We start from the raw sequence: 19,461 nt of genomic DNA, 5'->3' as shown, positions 1-19,461 counted from the left end.
TGAAGATATCAGATAAGTTTCAACTAATTATTGGAGTAAAGTAAAACTAATTTTTGGGTCATAATTTTGAATTTGGAGGGCCAGAATATTTTGCTTAAATTTCGCGCTTTCTTTCTATATTTCCTGTATTTTTTTATAGTTTAGGTTAGGTTAGGTCAGTTTAAGTTAGTTTGGGTTAGTTTTGTTTAGGTTAGGTTAGTTAGTTTAAGTTAGTTTGGGTTAGGTTAGGATTTTTGGGCCGAGAATTTTTTGCTCAAAATTTGTACTTTCTTCCTATATTTTCTGTGTTTTTTGATGATTTAGGCTAGATTAGGTTAGATTAGGTTAGTTTAGTTTAGGTTATGTTAGTACTACCCTTACGTAACATCAACTCATTTCTCCTGTAAACATGGTGATTTTACCTGATTTTGGCCCCCAGTTCCAAAACTATCCATTTTTTAAAAAAGTTTCAAAATATCTGTGTTTGTTTATTCAAAACAAAAGTGTTAATCTAGTTTAGTTATTTTCTTTGTCTTCTCTTATCTTTTAAATATTGGAATTGCTAATTCTAAATCCATTCAGTGATAATAAATGGTAACAAAATAGGAATTGTATAATGAAAAGCAAATTAGATGTAACATGCAATAATAATAATAATAATAATAATAATAATAATAATAATAATAATAATAATAATAATAATAATAATAATAATAATAATAATAATAATAATAATAATAATACAAATCAACTGAAATATACTTAAAGTATCTTTCTAATGTACAACGAAGTGAAATGAACGGAGTGGTTCCATACAAACTTTCCGAATATTTTGGCAACATGGTCTTTGATTCTTTTTTGAATTCCAACTCAAAATTATTTGCTGTTTAAAATATTTTCGAAATACCTAGGTACCAAGTGATCAGTGGTAGCATTCACTCTTCTTTCTTCCGTATATACATCTCTCTCAATATCCTTTTCAGTATATTTTGTTCACACCAACGCTGTAAGTTAATAGACAGTGGACAAGAAAAAAATAAAATTATTTATTACGATGCGATGGAAAGGCCATAGTTACCAGTTAACAACTTCCATTGTATACAGCCAATGTTCGATCCAACAACGCATTCCAGCTGTAAGCTTAACGCATTACCTCCTTGTTATCACATACTTAAATGTACAATTTATAATGTGCTTGATGTCGTATATTGAGGTTGATATTGTTGGATACCAACACCTTTATACTTAAAAAAAATATATATATTTCTTGTTATGAAACATGGACCTTGAAACAAGCATGTGTAGACTCTTTTTATGACCAGACAATAAATATTGACTTTCGTTCGTAACATGCAATGACCGATACGAACATAGTAAAGAAATTCCATGATTATCTGAAAACCTTAAATCCGATTCTTTATGGCCTACAAGCAATTCTTAAACGATTAATATCGGATTTTTACTTTCGTCTGATAATAAATCAATCCAATATTATGTATACATCTAGTGATAAAAGATTAGGGAAGTATTTTTTATTCTCTTTTACTCTTAATAAATTTATTATATAATATAAAGTTATAGATAATATAAACTGCTTGTTGAAACGTAAAATACATTTTTCGCGTAGTTTCAGGTAATTTATGGTGTTTGAATTTACGGTTATTTTTAATATTACCAACAATGTGTCAGGAGTACGGCAATGAATATTTCGTGGATATGGAAGATTTGTATCTAAATGTTATACTATCAGAAGAATCAACATTTTGATACATCAAGATAAAAAGAGAAGAAATTATGGACCACGATCTCTGAGAACGAACCCCAATAGATAGTGGCAAAGTAGAGTTTCCAAGTTCATCCGAAAAATTCAAGTCTCAGGTCCAACTGTCTGTAAAATCAAACATTAAAAGCTTTATCTTAAATTGTTTGGTATCAGTTTTCACCCAGACAACATAAGACTAGTTTACTCGTTGAATGAAGGCGATTTACTCCAGTAATGCCTCCAGTAGCTCGGGAAAGAGGGGGGGGGGAGGAGAAGAGAGATTGCCCACGATCTTCTTAAGTGTTTAAAGAGATAGTGTCTGATGAAGCCAAGTAATTAGTTGGTGAAACTGTTACATGTTAATATTTTTTTTTTACAATAAAAGTATTGTTTTGCTCAGGGTGTAGTTATATAAGGGTTTTATTTTTTAAAATATATTAGTATTCAATTTACTATAAAGCTCAGGGAGGTGATTGTTTCCTTGTCCTCTCCAAATAACCCCGCTCATTTACTCGTAGACTGACAACGTAAGTTCGCAGAAATGTGAGTTGGAAGGTGAAATAAAAATATTTATTTAAGGCTGAGTACTTCAACATGAGATCGAATCCAGAACACGGAAAATATTCGTATTAGATGCTTGGCCATGTAGCGTACGTGCCTTTGGCGTGGGAGACCCGGCGGGAGCTCATGTGATTCGGATTCCACGTTAATCATTAGGTCCCGTCTCATATAGCCTCGCTGCTGAAAGGGACGTTAAACTCAAAATAAACTCAACGCTTGGCGACGAAAGGCTTCCCTGCTTGTCTAATGGATATCGCGTACGCCTTTGGTGTACAGGATTGCTGGTTCGATTCCCGATGCTTTGAAATTTGAAAGTATTACAGCGGTTTTTATTCCACTTTAAATTGTACCGTGTCCTGCGAAAACGAACTAAGCGCCACTTTCATACTTTTGAGAAAATTACGTTTAAAGGTTGATGTCCAGCATTAGTGTAGCCGTAATCAAAAGTGAAATTATGTTTCTTTTTTTTGGAAAGGTGTTGATTTTCCTCTCTTTTCGATTGTGCAAAACGTTCTAATGCTTATCAGGAACCAATCGTCGCATTTACGTGGATTTTCAAAATTTGGCGCTTAGTTCACTTTTGCATAACACGGTACAATTGTAGGTTCACGTCTCATAGCCTCAGCACTGAAAGAGATGCTGAGTTCAATTGCATAATATCAACCAACAAACTAATCTTGGCCGTCATCGTTTTGGAAATGTTAACATCACTCGGATATTATTTTATTTGGCGTTGTCTACTTCGAAATTGATAGATTCGTACAATAGAAGTGGAGTGGTAGCATCTTTTGAAAATGAAAGTATTTTGTTCTATATGCAAATCTCAATGTTCATAACTATTGCAATCCATTAGAGCATAGTTGAAATTTTGATTTTAGCTTCTGGTATTAAGGATTGACTACTAAAGCATTGAGTACATCCAATTCGAATGTATTCAATGTCTTAAATCCTAGAAGTTCTTTTTAGACCTTACTTTATTACTATTTTATTATTATTATTATTATTATTATTATTATTATTATTATTATTATTATTATTATCATTATTGAACCCATTTTTGAATTTTGATTTGTTATTATTTAGACTTTCCTTTTCAGCACCGAGGTTATGTGAGGCATGAATATGTAGCTTGGATCCGAATCACGTGAGCTCCTACTGATAAGGAGACTTACGGAAGTGTCACTCACCGATTTGAGTGAAACTTTGCATACTTATAGAACATCGAAAAATAATCGACACTTTTTTTTTCGGCAATGGTAAAGATTTAAGGGCAGAACCATCCTTTGAACGTTAGGGGTGGTCTTCAAGCATATGCAGAAAACGATCATTTCATATAGAAGAAAATATACTGTCATTGGGATTTTAGGACAATTGATTCAGGATCTGACGTCAAAAGTACAAAATACAAAATGGCGGGTCCAATATAGTGATTACAATTACAAAATGTTTTCTGGTTTGAAATTCTCTGCACTTAGCCAAGAGCAATTATAGTTACTGCGAGAAGGTTGCAGACCGACTTGAAATCCCTTTCTACTAATTTGAAACCCCTTTATTTTAAATGAATGCTTGATGGGGTGCTTATGTATAGTGAGCAACCTTGCCTCTCACTGTCAGAACTTCACATATCCTCAATTGTTATCATTGTGAATTTATTGAGAAAACACTTCACGATAATGATATTTCGTACTAAAAAAAAGAAAAAAGTGTGATGTATAAACATTTGAGCTCACCTTTATTGCAGCAATGTGTTACACATCGCAAAATGCAGTACAATCTTCTTCCAAATAACTATTTTTGTATCAAGCATATGTAATAAGATTTGCAAATCTGGGAGAAGTAATCTGATTATGAATCAGTGATTTAAATCTAAATTATGTATATTATTACGGAGATGTAAATTTATGTTATAGTTGTAGGGAACAATATCAGCAAAATTCTCAAGAAGTTTTTCCACGGCTTTATGACGAATACATCAAGAGACTGAATTCTACCAGTTGTTAGTGCAGAATGGTTTCTATTTTAAGGTACTCTTTTTTTTTTCGTAAAATAGGTTGAAAAGTTGATTAATTGTGACCATTCTACGAATCTAATAACAAAAGAGACTTTGCATTAGACGCTGGGAGAAAAACTTTTTGAAACCATGATCTCGCAACACTTGATGTTCATTTTTCCGAATTTGATGCTTTCATAAGGAAATCTTCAGATTAAAAGAGGTTTTTTGCACTATAGAGGCAAGTGTTCCATTCTTTTCCTGCTAAATATCTCCTAAGGCGATAACAGAACACCATTTTCAGAAATTAAAGGCTGTATGGTGCAGTTGTGAGTCATAGATTTATTGACTGTGCCACATTTTCTATTTGTGTCTCTGTAAACGCTATAATGAGAGGTGTAAAGACTCACTTTAATCAAGCATCCCATTAAAATGAGTACAGAAAGATGTTTCAAATCGGTCTCGCAATAACTCCTGCCAACAATAATTGTTCTTGGCTAACTACAGAGCATTTCAAACCAGAAGACTTTTAGTAATTGTAATCACCATATTTGATCCGCCATTTTGAATTTTGTAATTTTGACGCCAGATTTTGAATTAGTTCTCCTAACCCCCTGACAGTATGTTTTCTTCTACATTAAATGATTGTCTTCTGTCTATGCTTGAATAACACCCCTAACGTTCAAACTGAGGTTTCCACCCTTAAATCTTTACCATTGCCGAAAAAAAAATACATGTCGATTATTTTTCGATGTTCTGCAAGTGTACAAAGTTTCATTCAAATCGGTGAGTGACACTTCCGTAAGTCTCCTTTTGAGAATCGTCATTGGAAATTCCCTCACCGAGCGGGCACTCATCGTTTAGCTACGAGAAAGATTTATCAACTTAACAGGAAAACTCACGTGATAAATTTACGATAACTAGATATAGAATTTACCTAGTATTAAAAAGTCTCAGGATTAGTTTAAGTTTGGATGATGTAAATACAGTCTAGTTGAGTTTGAAAGCTAAAATTTGTTTCAACACAAAAGTCTTTGTAGAAATATTCACCAGACATTGATTCCAAAGTCAGTTTATTTTTGTTCTTCAATGTGATGCCTTCATTACTACACAACTTGCTAGAAAGAAAAATACAGTAATGTAATTTGGCAATTTTGGGTAACTTTTGCATATACAAAAGTCGGAAGTGCAGTTTTAAGATCACAGATTTGGCCTCTCTGTTTCAAGCGCCATCTTGTTTTAACAAAACATATCATATACCATTTTGTTTCTTTCATTTAGGGGACTTGGTGGCTCAGTGGTAAGCCGAGTAGACTCGGAGATTTGGCTAAAGATCACAAGACGCAATCCATTGTGGGTTGGATTCTGACTGAAGAGCATGGGCATTCTTAACTGTTCTCGAAGTTTCTGAGTTTGTGCCTCTGACGTAGGGTACTAGGTAGAATATTGAATAAGATTAATTGAAAGGTAATGGAGACAAGTGTCCCTGTTGGGAGCGATTAAAAAGAAGCTCTGAGCGCTCACCTTTGATGTGAGAGGTTCCTGACTCAATCTCTGGCCACACGAGTTTGTAGTGGACAATACTGTGTCCGTAAGCTTTCGAGGTTTTTCAGTTTCTCCCAAATTCTCATTTCATCAATTATTTTGATGATCATTCATTTCACTAATTATCCGTCTCTTTTCTGACTAAAGAGAATAATCGTGGGACACAAAACTAGAAGTTTCATCTTATATTATTTATTTATTTATTTGAAGTTTACTTTTAGAAGCCGTAATCAGAAAGGAAAGAATGGAGAAGGAAAAGGGAAATGGAAAGAGAAAAGAAAATATTCAAAGTTGGATCAAAGGATAAACAGAAAATCCCTATATTTGAGATACTTGTCTAAAATCCTTCCTGAATCACTTTCTTAGTAAAACCTCTATATAAAATAAAAGACAATTTTTGAACAAAGCATATAATATCTAATAGATAATAGCGTTATAGCTAGTTTTGACAAAGAATCTTTGCATTCATCAGACACATTATGAAATACAATTTCTAATACTGCAGCTTATATATCTCAGAAAATGAGAGGAGATTATATCTAGAAACCAATAAGATCCATCCTTTCATTTTTAACAACTGTTTTTTTAAATATGTAATCAATTCAAAATTGTTAAAAATGAAAGGATGGATCTTATTGGTTCCTATTAGATATAATCTCCTCTCATTTTCTGAGATATATAAGCTGCAGTCCTGGAAATTGTATCTCATAATGTGTCTGATGAAGGCAAAGATTCTTTGTCAAAACTAGCTATAACGCTATTATTTATTAGATATTATATACTTTGGTCAGAAATTGTCTTTTATTTTATAAAAGAAGTCCCAAAGCTAGAATGAATGGTATCCAAAACTTCTTTACTTTGAAAATCATTCTTTAACCTGTTAACATTATGCTTATATTTGACACTAATGGTTATCATTCCTCGTTATGACGCTGGTTATTATCATTATCAAATTTTGTACATTGTAAATTTCTCTCTGATACTAATGACTCAAAAGAAGAAGTACAAATGTATATGTAGAGAAACCATAACTTAAAAAATGCAAAAAAAAAAAAAAAAAAGAACAAATAAAAAATAAATTTAAAACAGTTCAAAATAATGAGATCTTCAATGTTTCCTTCCCATTAAGTATATAGAAAACAAAAGTGAAGGAGAAGAGAGTTTTACATTATTATTTTCTGTAAAATTGTTTAACGATTTATTATTATTATTATTATTTTAATGAAGATAGTCAAGTAAATACGTATAATTTCTTTCATATTCGTTCTATACAGCCACTTTCACACTACTTAAAATGAAACAAAACAAAAATATTTAAAGTTGTAAATGCTTTCTTTAAAGATTCAGATCGTGTGATATATGCAAAAATAATCAAGCAAAACTCCATTTTTCATGTTGAGAAGATAAACAAACACTATAAAATGTTCTTTCCTTGAAAAATATGTGTTAATTTTCACAGGTTAGCTGTAAAGAACATGCAAAGAAGAGTGAGAGATTGTTGTTATTGAATAAGAACAGTTCGCTGAAGAGAAAAAGAATTGTTGTACAATGTCGAAAATTTATTTAAGAAAGTGTTTTGTTTTGTTTTATTTGTTTGTCTGCACTAAATAATGAATCATGTTTATTCCTCTCAGAGTGGCATGTCTCGTTTGTTATTCGTAGTTGCATATAGCTGCAAATATGCATTAAACCTACATGAAAGTCATAATTCATCTGTCAACGTATGAAGAAAATATCTACAAAGCATACGAAGTGAAACTTCACGATGTAGTATGTATCGCATAGAAATTTTATACGTAGATAATCTATTAAAGAAGAAAAAATGAAATGGAATCTGTAAGTTATACGTCTCACGCTTGTGTCGGCTAGGCTAAAGAAGACGGCGATAAGAAATGAAGGAAATGGTGGAATGAACAAAGTGGGAGGAAACGGGATTTGTTTGTATCTAAAAAACTGGTGTTTTAGGCCCAGCCCCACCCTAGATCCGCCACTGTCCAACAGAAATATATAAATTCTCCAAGACGAAGCATTACTTTCATCTTTTCGAAACATTACAACCTCAATTCTTGCCTCGTAGTCAACCCCCATTAACAAAATAATTTAAAAGAACAGAAGGAAGAGTTAAACAAGGAAGAGTTAATCATAAGCAAAGAGAGTCGAGCAATAAAAGAGACGTCTCTTGAATATTTAACAAAGCTCGTGAGTTTTCACGTTGTTCATAGACAATTCTATTTTTAAAAAAATGCAATATACGCGAAGTTATACGTAGGATTATCAAAACCATCTCTTTTGGATGATTCACATTGCATTTCTAAGGTAATTTTCAAAGGACACAATATATTTTGAATGTCAACCTTATTATCATCTTGTAGCTTCTGTTTTCGTGGTAACTTGGTAATTAAAAACTATAAACTCATTCAATTGCTTGTAAACAAATATTTCTCAATTATTGTTCTGAATGTTTAACGTACTGAACTCAATTTGACTTTCGTTTCCTGGATAGTCGGGATCTGTATCCCAATAATTACGTAGCGTTTCAAAGTTCCTGAAGGACAGTAGTAAACAGAAGTATCCATATACAATTGAATTGTTATGGAAGTGTTTTCTACACAAATACTACTTATTACAATGAACCATTTAATTAATATTGACAAAGAATATAGAAGTGCAGAAGACTAACAGACGTTTTTGAAATAGATGCATATTGAACTATCAATTTACCGGGAACGACAAATACAGTTATCTCGAAATTACGGTTAATCCGAAGGAAAGTAAATACACAGAAAATATGAATAACCTATATTACAAGAAAATAAAAACTATTAACAATTTACTATACTTGTATATTCAAGTAGTATAATCTGAAGAATATGGTAAGTTCGTTTGGTAAAGTAAATTAAATCAGCTTCAAAACAGCAAGAATACGTTGAAAATAACGGAATAACACAAGTAACTAGAAATGAGGAAATTCTTAAAGTTATAAAATGACATTGAAGAAAAATATTCACAAGAGAATTTAAGAACATTATTGAGTTCAAACTTATCTAAAAGTAAAGACAGAACCAGTGGATCTGTTCCCGGTAAATTGAAAGTTGAGTGCACTTTGTAAGGGCAAATAGTATTTAAACACAGAAATGTAATATTTCGACAGAGGGTTTTACTTTATCAGCGTCCAGTTTAGTGTTGATACATTTTCCAGTACAACAAATATACTAGTATTTGAAATTCACATTACGTATTGATTAAAATACACTATCACCAGTATAACGAGGTAGATTGACCCGTATTATCAATGGTGATTTCACTCTGCTCACGTACTTAGGAAGGCAAGGGCCAGAAGTTGATTTTTCAGCCTGGTTTCTCAAATGACTTTCTGTACCAACACCTTTATAATAGGCATTATGAATAGTTTGATAAAAAGAAAAAGTAGGAAAATTCTCGAATTCGTGACACTGCATGACCCTAAAACCATTCATACAGATATAATGTGCAAAATTACATTTGTATTGAAAAGTCTTGCTAATAAACCCCATATATTCTTCACAATATGCAATCATGAACTCAAAGCAGGGTCGTCTAATGAAGGTACTTCAACGAAAGAAAAACTAAAAATCCTACTGAATCTCACATAATGTCACGTTGTTATAGCGTTTATAGATGCCATGCAAATTGGTTGTATTATCAAGAGAGTTCTGAGTTCGATCGCAGTGGGAGTCGTATTATTTTGATCCTACGTTAATTAGAATCTGCTCATCACCCTTGTTTCTGGTTCGGTAGTTAATACCACTCACAAACCAATGACATCCATCACACAGTGTTGTTTTAGAAGATGTTTGCTTAGTTGAAATATCAATAATCCATTTGGTTGTCAATGGTGCTAAAATTCCACCCTCGCTCCCCTTGTAATGACTCTGTTAGAGGGAGTGTGATATATGGAAATGCACTTATCTCAATTGCTTAGAGATAGTGTTAATCATTATTTTATCGTGAGAACGGTTAACAACAGTAATGTAAACATATTGAATTCAATCTGTGATTAAATGTGAGTTAAACAGTTCATCAGCAAAAGTTACTAATTGAATGTTAGTTTATTAAACGATGTTTTAATTAGTTCTAATATTGTATAAAGTTGTGTTGTTATTATTACAATCAGTGCAGCAATACTAGTTTGGAATTTTACTGGGGGCACGGTGGTTCAGTGGTAGAGTGCTTATCCCTGGTGCGTGGGGTTCCTGGAACAATCCCCAGTCAAGTAAGTTTGTATTGGATAGCATGGTGTCCGTGGGTTTCCTGGGGTACTCCCATTTCCTCCCACTTCCTCATTCCACCTATTATTCCATCATCATTCACTTGTCTTAATCATCGTCTTCCTTAGCCTAAAGGGCATAATAGTGGGAGTTAAACTGCAATATGTCGTTTTATTTGGAATTTTACTGTAGTGAGGAGTTAGAACCTGGTTAGAGGATATAAATATGTTTCTAGTTACAGCCGAAAAGAAACCTTTTAAAAACGTCATATGTACGATTCTGATCTTTAATAATAATAATAATAATAATAATAATAATAATAATAATAATAATAATAATAATAATAATAATAATAATAATAATAATAATAATAATAATAATAATAATAATGTGTGGCGAATTTTTGCATAGAATTTAGCCACCTACAACCACCAAATTTTGCACGCAAATCTTCTCCAGACCAAATCGTGTACGAAGCCGTTTTTTCTTTTTTTAATTTTCGGCTTGAAGGGAAATTGGTGGAAGAGAAGTCAAAGCTTATACAGTTTCCTGACTATTTTTAAGAACACCTTGCCTGTATACAACCAACAATACATATATGTTATGTGAGCTTACATAACAGGAGAAGATAAAGTTGTTGCTCTTTGTTATTTATTTATTTCACTCATTTCTTTTGTATAAACTTTTATTGATCCCCTGGTAAAAAAAAAAAGCTCATATTTCAGTTAATTCTAATAATAAACGCTGTATGCGTGGGTTTTCTCGGGGTTCTCCCGTTCCTTCCCACTTTCTTCATTCCACCATTTCATTGATTACTCATCATCACCGTCTCCTTTAGCCTAACCGACATAAGCGTGGGACGTAAAACTCAAATATTTCATTTCATTTTTTATAATAATAAACATTTTAAGTATTATGTTCTAGTTGTTTCCTGTTTTTTGTATTGTTCAAAATATTTAAGAAAAACGACGAAATATATATTTATTTTGCGACAGCACTTTTTATTACTGTATAAATTGATAACTGCAAAATATAAATAAACCAAGCGATAAAGTAGCGAAAATTCAGACTGTGTCATTTAAATAATCGTTAGGCTTGCACAAGTACACATTTAAAACAGTGATTATTTGCTATATTTCAACTAACATTCAGTGCCGGACTGTCCACGTTGGCTACTTGGCAATCGCCAAGAGCCCGAGGCCCGAGGAACCCCACAGGAATCACGAGACGGAGGGCCTGTAGACCTTGGTCGAATTTTTGCGATTGCAAATGCTTTGTTGAATCTTTCTACCAAAACTGTTGCTGAAACCTAAGTTTGTCTTTCCGAAAGAAATCTTCTCAGGGCCCTCTTGGTCATATCAGTACGGCCCCGTGACCCAGTCACTGTGAGAGGGCATTTTCTAAATTGAAAATTCAGGGGTATAAAAGCAAAAGCTGCTAAATCCATTTTTCAATTTTGTAAGGGAACGAAGAGAAAATGACGCCTATTGAACAACTTTATTTGTTTAGAGGTAAATTTCACTCATCTTCATTGAGTAGTGATCACTATATATATATAAAAAAAATAAATAAAAAAAATTTAAAAAACTGAAATGTAAGAGCGTCACTTTTTCTTCCTTTCCTGACAAAATTGGAAAAAAATGGATTTAGCAGGTTTTGCTTCTGTACCCCTGAATTGTTAAAATTAGACTAAGATCGACGATAAATCAAAACCATTTGTTTCCTTTACTTTTTATGTTTACAGAAAAAGATTTATTTCAGAATGTAGACTTGGAAAAAGTAATTGATCATAAAGTGAAGAACTGCGTAAAAACTGTCAAAATAAGTGAAATAACTTCACGATTACGTTTGATTGTCTCAGTATTATTGTAACTTATTTTTTTGCGATGTTTTGTACTACATATTTATTCAATACAGAAAATATGATTCTGATTTTGTCACTTATCGTGTTTTGCAACTGAGAGAGAGATGGGAGCCCTTAAGGGCCCTGAACTTGGCAGTTCGACACTGCTAATATTTATAATTATTAAATTCGCAAAACTCGTGTGTCATACGCTCTGAGTATTCACGAACATTGGAATAAATTATAATACCTTGCCTGGCTTGCCCAATCTCAAGATGAAATTAAATCTTTGAGTTTTACGTCCCACGGGTATGCCGATTAGGCTAAAGGAGACGGTGATGATGACTAATGAATGAAATGGTGGAATCAAGAAAGTGGGAGGAAACGGGAGAACCTCGAGAAAACCCACGCACACGGTGTTTGTCCACCACAAAGTTCACTTGGCGGGGGCTGGGATCGAACCCGGGACCCCAAGCACCAGAGGTGAACGCTCTACCACTGAGCCACCGCGGCCCCACCAATCTCAAGATGTCAACATTATTGAACATCTGTGATCAGTTCTGGAAGTCAATGTCCGGAGCACTTCAATGACTAAACAAAGTACTGCACTGCATGAACTATAGTACGTAGGCCTGACTATAGTACGTAGGCCTATGACATTTTTTTTTTCTGGAAACTCTTCGTGAATTATACGCCACAATTTCATAATGAATCAGAAGTGTACAAAAGGCTAATTGTAATTTCAAGTTGTACTAATTAGGTAAGTTGGTTTTCGTCAGATGCTTTTATTATGAACTCACACATAACTCTCTCTCACACATACACAGACTCTTATACACAATGCAGCAGGTAGAAAATAAGCCTGATATTTTTGCTATGAAGTTGTTTTTGGTACGAAAATTTTTCAAACTGGTGAACCTTACAGCTGACCTTGGGGACATATGCAGAACTTTTCAGCTGGACCGGTCACCTGTGTTAGACTGGTATTGTGATTCTTCGTCACCATTTCAGCAAAAAAATAAAGAGTGAACATCAAGTTCGGTCTGCGCTTAGAGAAAAGTGTAATATAAATATCTGTAACGTTGGAAAAATTTTATAGGGGCAGTTACCTTTCTCGTTGTCATCTTTGAGAATGACATAAGAGGTTCAGTACTAGCAGGAAGTCTATTGAAGATGATGAGGGCACAGAACAAGCAGGTCTGTCAGAACCACTGAAACAATTGACAAAGTTCGATATATCATTTTGAATGATTCAAATGAAAGTTTCAAATTAATATCAGAGATCATGGGGCGAATAAGGATACTGTTTGCAAAATAATAATGGAGTATTTAAAGAAACGGAAGCTTTAGACACATTTCATACCCCATTCCTTAACGGAGAAGCAGAAACTGGAAAGAGTTAATTATTATTTCAGCACACAATGCAGTGATTGTTTGAGGATTTTTGACCCAAAACATGTTTGTATGTTTTCGCATCTCACATACGGTACTCACCAAACCTGTACCCCTTTCCCAAATTAAAATAACCTGTAAAGGGTTGTTTTTTTGATGGCGTATCCACCATCCAGAAAGGAGTGACGCAAACCTTGAATATCATTACAATCCATCACTTCCAGAAGTCATTCCATGACTTAGTTGATCATTCAGAGGTGTGTGTGAACAAAAGATGTTCTTACTTTGGATAAAGCAAGATAAGTTGATTCCACTTATTATACTTTTATTTGTTTATTTTTTAACAGACCAAGTCTCGTTTATTAGTTGCCACACTGCGTATATCTGGCTGTATACTTAAACATTGTTAAAACGCAAATTTCAATTTTAGTCCCATTGCACAATATTAATTCAAATATTTTGTATCGGTCTACTTAGCGTGTAACTCGAACTTAAGACTGAGAAATGATATATCTAAAGAAATTTTTTAAAGAAATGTTAAGGCTACATTTATGTCTGAAAGTAGATACGAACCAAAGTTCATGAACTTTCGCATGGGAATGCATTTTTAGTCCAGCAACATCTTTTTACATTTCAGAACGAAATCACGCACGTTTACGTTTCGTAACCCGAGGTGCCAAGTCTTCGAGCCTTCATAACATCTCGCAATGAACCGTTAGTTTTGTGTCTTTGATTTTATTGTTTGTTTATTTTGAAGCTTAAATGTAGATACAACAATTTGTGTGAATTTTCTTTCTTTTTCCTTTTTTTATGTTTATTTTCATTGGAGATATGTCTTGCTTAAACATGTTTACTTCTCTCCAAAGAGAAAAAATTGAAAAGATATTTTTCATCTTCGTGTAGTGCACTACTAGAAAATGTCCTCTTCAGCACTCAATCAGTGTGAGACAGAACTTATTGTTCAAAATGGGAACCGAACATCTCAAGTTCCCCTACATTCTTAAGTACCCATAGTAAGATCGAACACGGAACCATGCGCACAGAAGGGAACTCTGCCTGTAAGTGTACCTTTTAGGTAGAGAATAATGGGTACTGGTAGCGATACGAATGACCAAGTAAGTAAGTAAAAGTCGCTCTCCTTTAGGCACAGGGCCAAGGGCTGTGTGTGGAGGCAAGGCAAGGACTACACACTTTCCTAACTTTTACACTCACTGAGGTGACGTAACCACAAAGTTTAAAAGAAACATTTGAGCAATTGGATCAACTATCCTGAATCAAGGGGGCTCCAAATCAGTGAAAAAAAAAATGAAATATATTAGAATTTCCCGTACAGAAAAATGCACCAATGAACAAGAACTAAAGACAAATTATTGGGAGATTTTCTGGAAAGTGGTCCATTGTCAGTGAATTTTCAAAATTAATTTGAAGCTATGATGTTTATGTTTTTCTATTAAGAAATAGTGTAACTATATACTGAAACATTTAAAATCTTTTTGCAAAATATATTTGTTAGGTTTCGACCACATAAACTTTGTTTTGCACCACGTTCAATGCTTTCCACATATCCCAATTTTCAAATAATTTTAAAACTAAAATCAAAATCTGTAATTATATGAACAATAACAAAAAATATGAAGTGGACCTTTGGCAAAAATTTGACAAATTTTGTTTTAATTGATGTTTTATTCTGGGAAGCAAAAATCGTAGTTTTCTCATGTCATGTTTTACTGTACCGTACGTAACGGAAAATAAGTATTTTTCGTGTTTCCTTTGTAATTGTAGAAGATAAAGTATTGAAACTTCTGTCCCAAAGCAGAATTATTATTAGCCTGTTAGTGGTACTTATTAAATTTCTTTATTATTATCCCTATTTATTTCATGAGGTATAGAAATGTTGTCCAGTGTGTAACGTTACGCACGGGACATTTACAGATTTATGCAAGAAAGTGACTAAAATCAAATTATTAGGACTTCAATACGAGTTTATTGTTATTGAGGTTAAACAATGAAGAATACACTTTTATATTAACTCAAACAAACGTGAATTTGCTGAGAGAAACTAAACCAAACATAACTAAACACAACTACCAAAAACGTCTATGTTAAGTTACATAGAAACATTTACCACGAGGCTTAGAAACATTAGAAACAAATTAAGATAAATCACGCTTTTTTATTTTCATTAGAAAGGTACATATCTAAGTTGGGTTACAGTCTTGTAGGGGGCAAATGAATTCGCTTCAAAACTCTTTAGCTCTTTTCAGAAACGTCTATTGGCTTTGGAAATTTATAGTACATTCTTTCAACCTTTATCAGCAAATTAGGTGCTGGAAGTATACCTAGGTAGTACATATTTCTAAAACTTGATCAAATGAAACATAAGATCTGTTCTGTTCATCAAAACAAAACTTAGTTCAACTGTTGCCCATGCATTTCAAGATTGTTACTCTAATGTCCCCACCTTCTTCTGCATCACTTTCAAACACACATACATACCGATATTTAATCCTATTTTTGGAAGAACCACAATGAAATTTCACTAGGAGAAATGCACCTCCTCCAATATTGTTTATTCTGAGCTCGAGAGTTCGAAGGATGGAATATTATTATGAACTTCGTCTTCAAAGTTGTATTCTGAATTAATGTCGCTCTCTTCACTTGATGAATTCGTCAACTATTTGACGAAGGATCGTATCTCAAAATATCACTTTTTTAGACACAAGAAAGAAATAATAATCACGTAGACAGAAAAGCAGTTGAATATGTAATAACTCGTAATCTATTCCAGATAATAATTATGTGGATTTACTGATCAATTATTGCATATTTAACTTTTTCACCTTTATGGAATTATATTTCTTTCTTTATGTTTGAAAAAGTGAGTTTTTGAGATACGACCCTTCGTCAGATAGTTGACGTATTATTCTGTACACTGGCACTCCTCTCGTAAATGGCCAACAACGAAACAAGGATTTTCGTAAAAGGAACGTGATAGGAAAAGAGTTAATCTTTTAGCTTGCCTATAACGCTGCATTCCCATTTTACTTTTCAGTCTCATTTGTTCTTATGTTTAAGCCTCAATTATCTAACCCTTTCAGCGCCACTTATTGTTTTTGTTGATCGATTTAGTTCATCACTGACAATATTACTTGGAACAAGAGTTACTTGCCTGTAAACCATATTACTTATTAAAAAAAAAAAAAAAAAACACTAAAACAAATCTTCACTGTGAAGTAACCATAATACCAAATAACCAAAAACCGTTTTCCTTCAATTCACTTTCCCGCATTTCACCTGATAATGGCAGCGTTCAAACAACTCAACGTTTGGTAGGTTACACAGAGAATCGAACAGCTCAACAGTTGTACAACATTGTGGTTTGAACACCACCAATCAGCGCTCAGAGAAGTAGCCCAAAGACATGGTAATAACACTAAGCGACTTGGTAATAATTATCAAAGCAAGTCTATTTTGATATTTTGGAATGTAATTTGATTCATTTAAACTAAATTATGGATGCAATTTTTTTATGATTTTAATGTCCAAATATTAATGTTAAAATATCAATCTCTTTAGTAAGAGTATTGCATAATAACAGTCTTAGAACAATTGCATGGTTACTTTCCTGTCCCGTGCGTAACGGTGAGTCAAAAAAGAAAACATAATGTGACGGTAATTAAATTCTATTTTCCAATTTAAAAAGATATAATGCACAGTAAGGAGAATGAATGTAGAATATAAGTGATGGCATATGAAATTCAAATGCTGCCACAAATCACAGAGAAATAGGAGTTGTCAAAAGAGCTTTTTGTCTGAGTCCCGTGCGTAACGGTTAATTTTGGCTTATAACTCAAATTTGCTATTGTTTTGAATGCTTCAATTTATTTAACTATGCACTAACGATTTCTCCCCTAATATATATATATCTTCTTGTTCACCTCAACCATAGGTTGGTGGGCAGCATGGAAATTTTAAAACTTTTTTCTCGCTTGGGAGAGCTATTTTATACTTTAGTAAGGTTTCTTCTTCGTAACTGCATCTAGATATACTATCCTTGGTCTTCCTCTTCTGGTTTTCCTTCTGCTTTTCCCTCTATTAGCACGGTGATCCAATCGTAGTGCCGAATAAGATCGGCAAGCATGTTGTTTCTTCTTTTTCCTATTATCTTCATGATCTGTCGTCCTTCATTAGCTTCCTTAGTATGTCCTTCATTAGTATGTCTTCATTCATTTTCCTTTCGGTCCATCTCATCTGCGTCAACACATTTCAAATGCTTCTAGCTTGGATTTTTCAACTTTTCTTAATGTCCATGTCTCTGATCCATAAAGCGCCACGCTCCATATCAGTGTCTTAATAAATCGTTTACGAACGTCCAGCGACACATTTCTTGATGTTAGTAGTCCTCTTTTCCTATAGAATGCTTGTTTAGCATGTGCTATTCTGGAACTTACGTCTTTTTCACTTCTTCCGTCCGAGGATATTAGACTTCCTAAATAAGGGTATGTCTTCGATTTTCTCTCCATCTAACCATACGTTTGCCTCTTCCTGTCCTGCTCTTGTGCACTTTATCACTTTGGTTTTCTTCTTATTTATCTTCATTTTGTTGCTATTACCATTTTATTGTACAGTGATGGTGTTGCTTGGTGTTGCTCTTAATAACATCTATAGAAAAGTGACGAGTCATAGGATCTAGATCTGGCGGGCGGTGCATTTCGCGGATATGCTTTGAGATTCGATTGATTGATTGGAAGTTGAATTGAAGCGTATGAATTTCCTCTAATTAGATAACACTTTAAAAACTATGTATGCGTTATCTTTTTGCATATTTCAGTTCTAGCCTGAAATTTCTATTATCAGAGACCACAAGATGAACTCATCGCTGTCTTGGCCATGGTCACCTGTAAAAGTAAGTTTTTGCCTTTTTGTTTCTGGTAATTATACTTTATTTACATACGTTAATTGTTATCAGCATGTCAATATCATCCTTCACTTCTTTCTTCTGTCGCCCTAACTGGACCATAGGGTTTCTGTAAGGTCCAGTTCCACCTCACCCGTTCCTTGCCAATCTCTTGACCTCAGACGTTACATTTTCACCGAGTAAAGACAGCTCTCAGGCAGTTTTGGGGACGCTTCTTACTTCTCTTTCAGCTGGTTGTAGTCTTCTTCCTTTCCTTCCTTTTTAGCTTCAACCTTATCTTTCATCAGGAACTCAGAATGCAATTTCTTATCAAATAGCACAATGATCATTCCCTTTCTCTTTCTTTCAATTATCCTTAATATTATTATTTGAAACTCTTTATCACTAATTTTCTGTTCTACCTAGCTTTCTTCATTCTTCATTCTACACAATTCAAACGCTTCCAATCATTTTCTATCGTTCTTTCGTAATTTCCATGCTTCTGATTCGCAAAATACAATAACACACAGATCTTTGATGAGTTCTTTTTTTCATAACTCTATTCAGTGATACTGAAAATACGGTTTTCATCTTCTTATTTAAATATTTCTATCATCATTCCTACTTTTGCTCTTATTTCCCACTTACATTTAGATCTTACATTATTGATCTTTAACATTTAGATCTTATGTTGTTAAAGAATTAGTAGATTTTTAAACAAATGCTGTCAATTAGACTTCTTTGTTTTAAAAATACATGTGTGCGTCGATGTTATTTTTTTAAAACTATTTTCATGCACGATGCATGCAAGAAATATGTTATATCTTATGCAATCTCCAGTTATCGAGTAGTTATACTAACTGTGTTTGATGTGAGTGATTCTATTCCCGGGATATAGAACATTCCTTAATAACAAACAACACACGAAGAAAAGAAAATTGAATTCTTTGTGAAAGAGATGAGAGAAATGTTTGATGCACTTTCTTTTATTTCTGACAAACTTTATTTTAAAAAGCTACTGCAACAGCTGACCCTTTGTTAATCAGTAAATGGGTTCACAGCCATTTAAAAAAAATGAGCAGATGGTACGAATATGTACGTTACATATTCTCTCTCCCCGTAACCCTCTTTCCTTGTTCAACATATATATATAAATATCTATACGCTCCAGTGTGTGCATCGTTCCTCTTCTCCCCCTCATGGTTTCAACCGCATAAAAGTCAGCAATACAGGTGCCAGCAGACA

This window comes from Thermobia domestica, chromosome 2 (genome assembly GCF_964235325.1).
Source record: "Thermobia domestica chromosome 2, izTheDome1.hap1.1, whole genome shotgun sequence".
NCBI lineage: Eukaryota > Metazoa > Arthropoda > Insecta > Zygentoma > Lepismatidae > Thermobia > Thermobia domestica.
Note: the sequence above shows the minus strand (reverse complement) of the source record.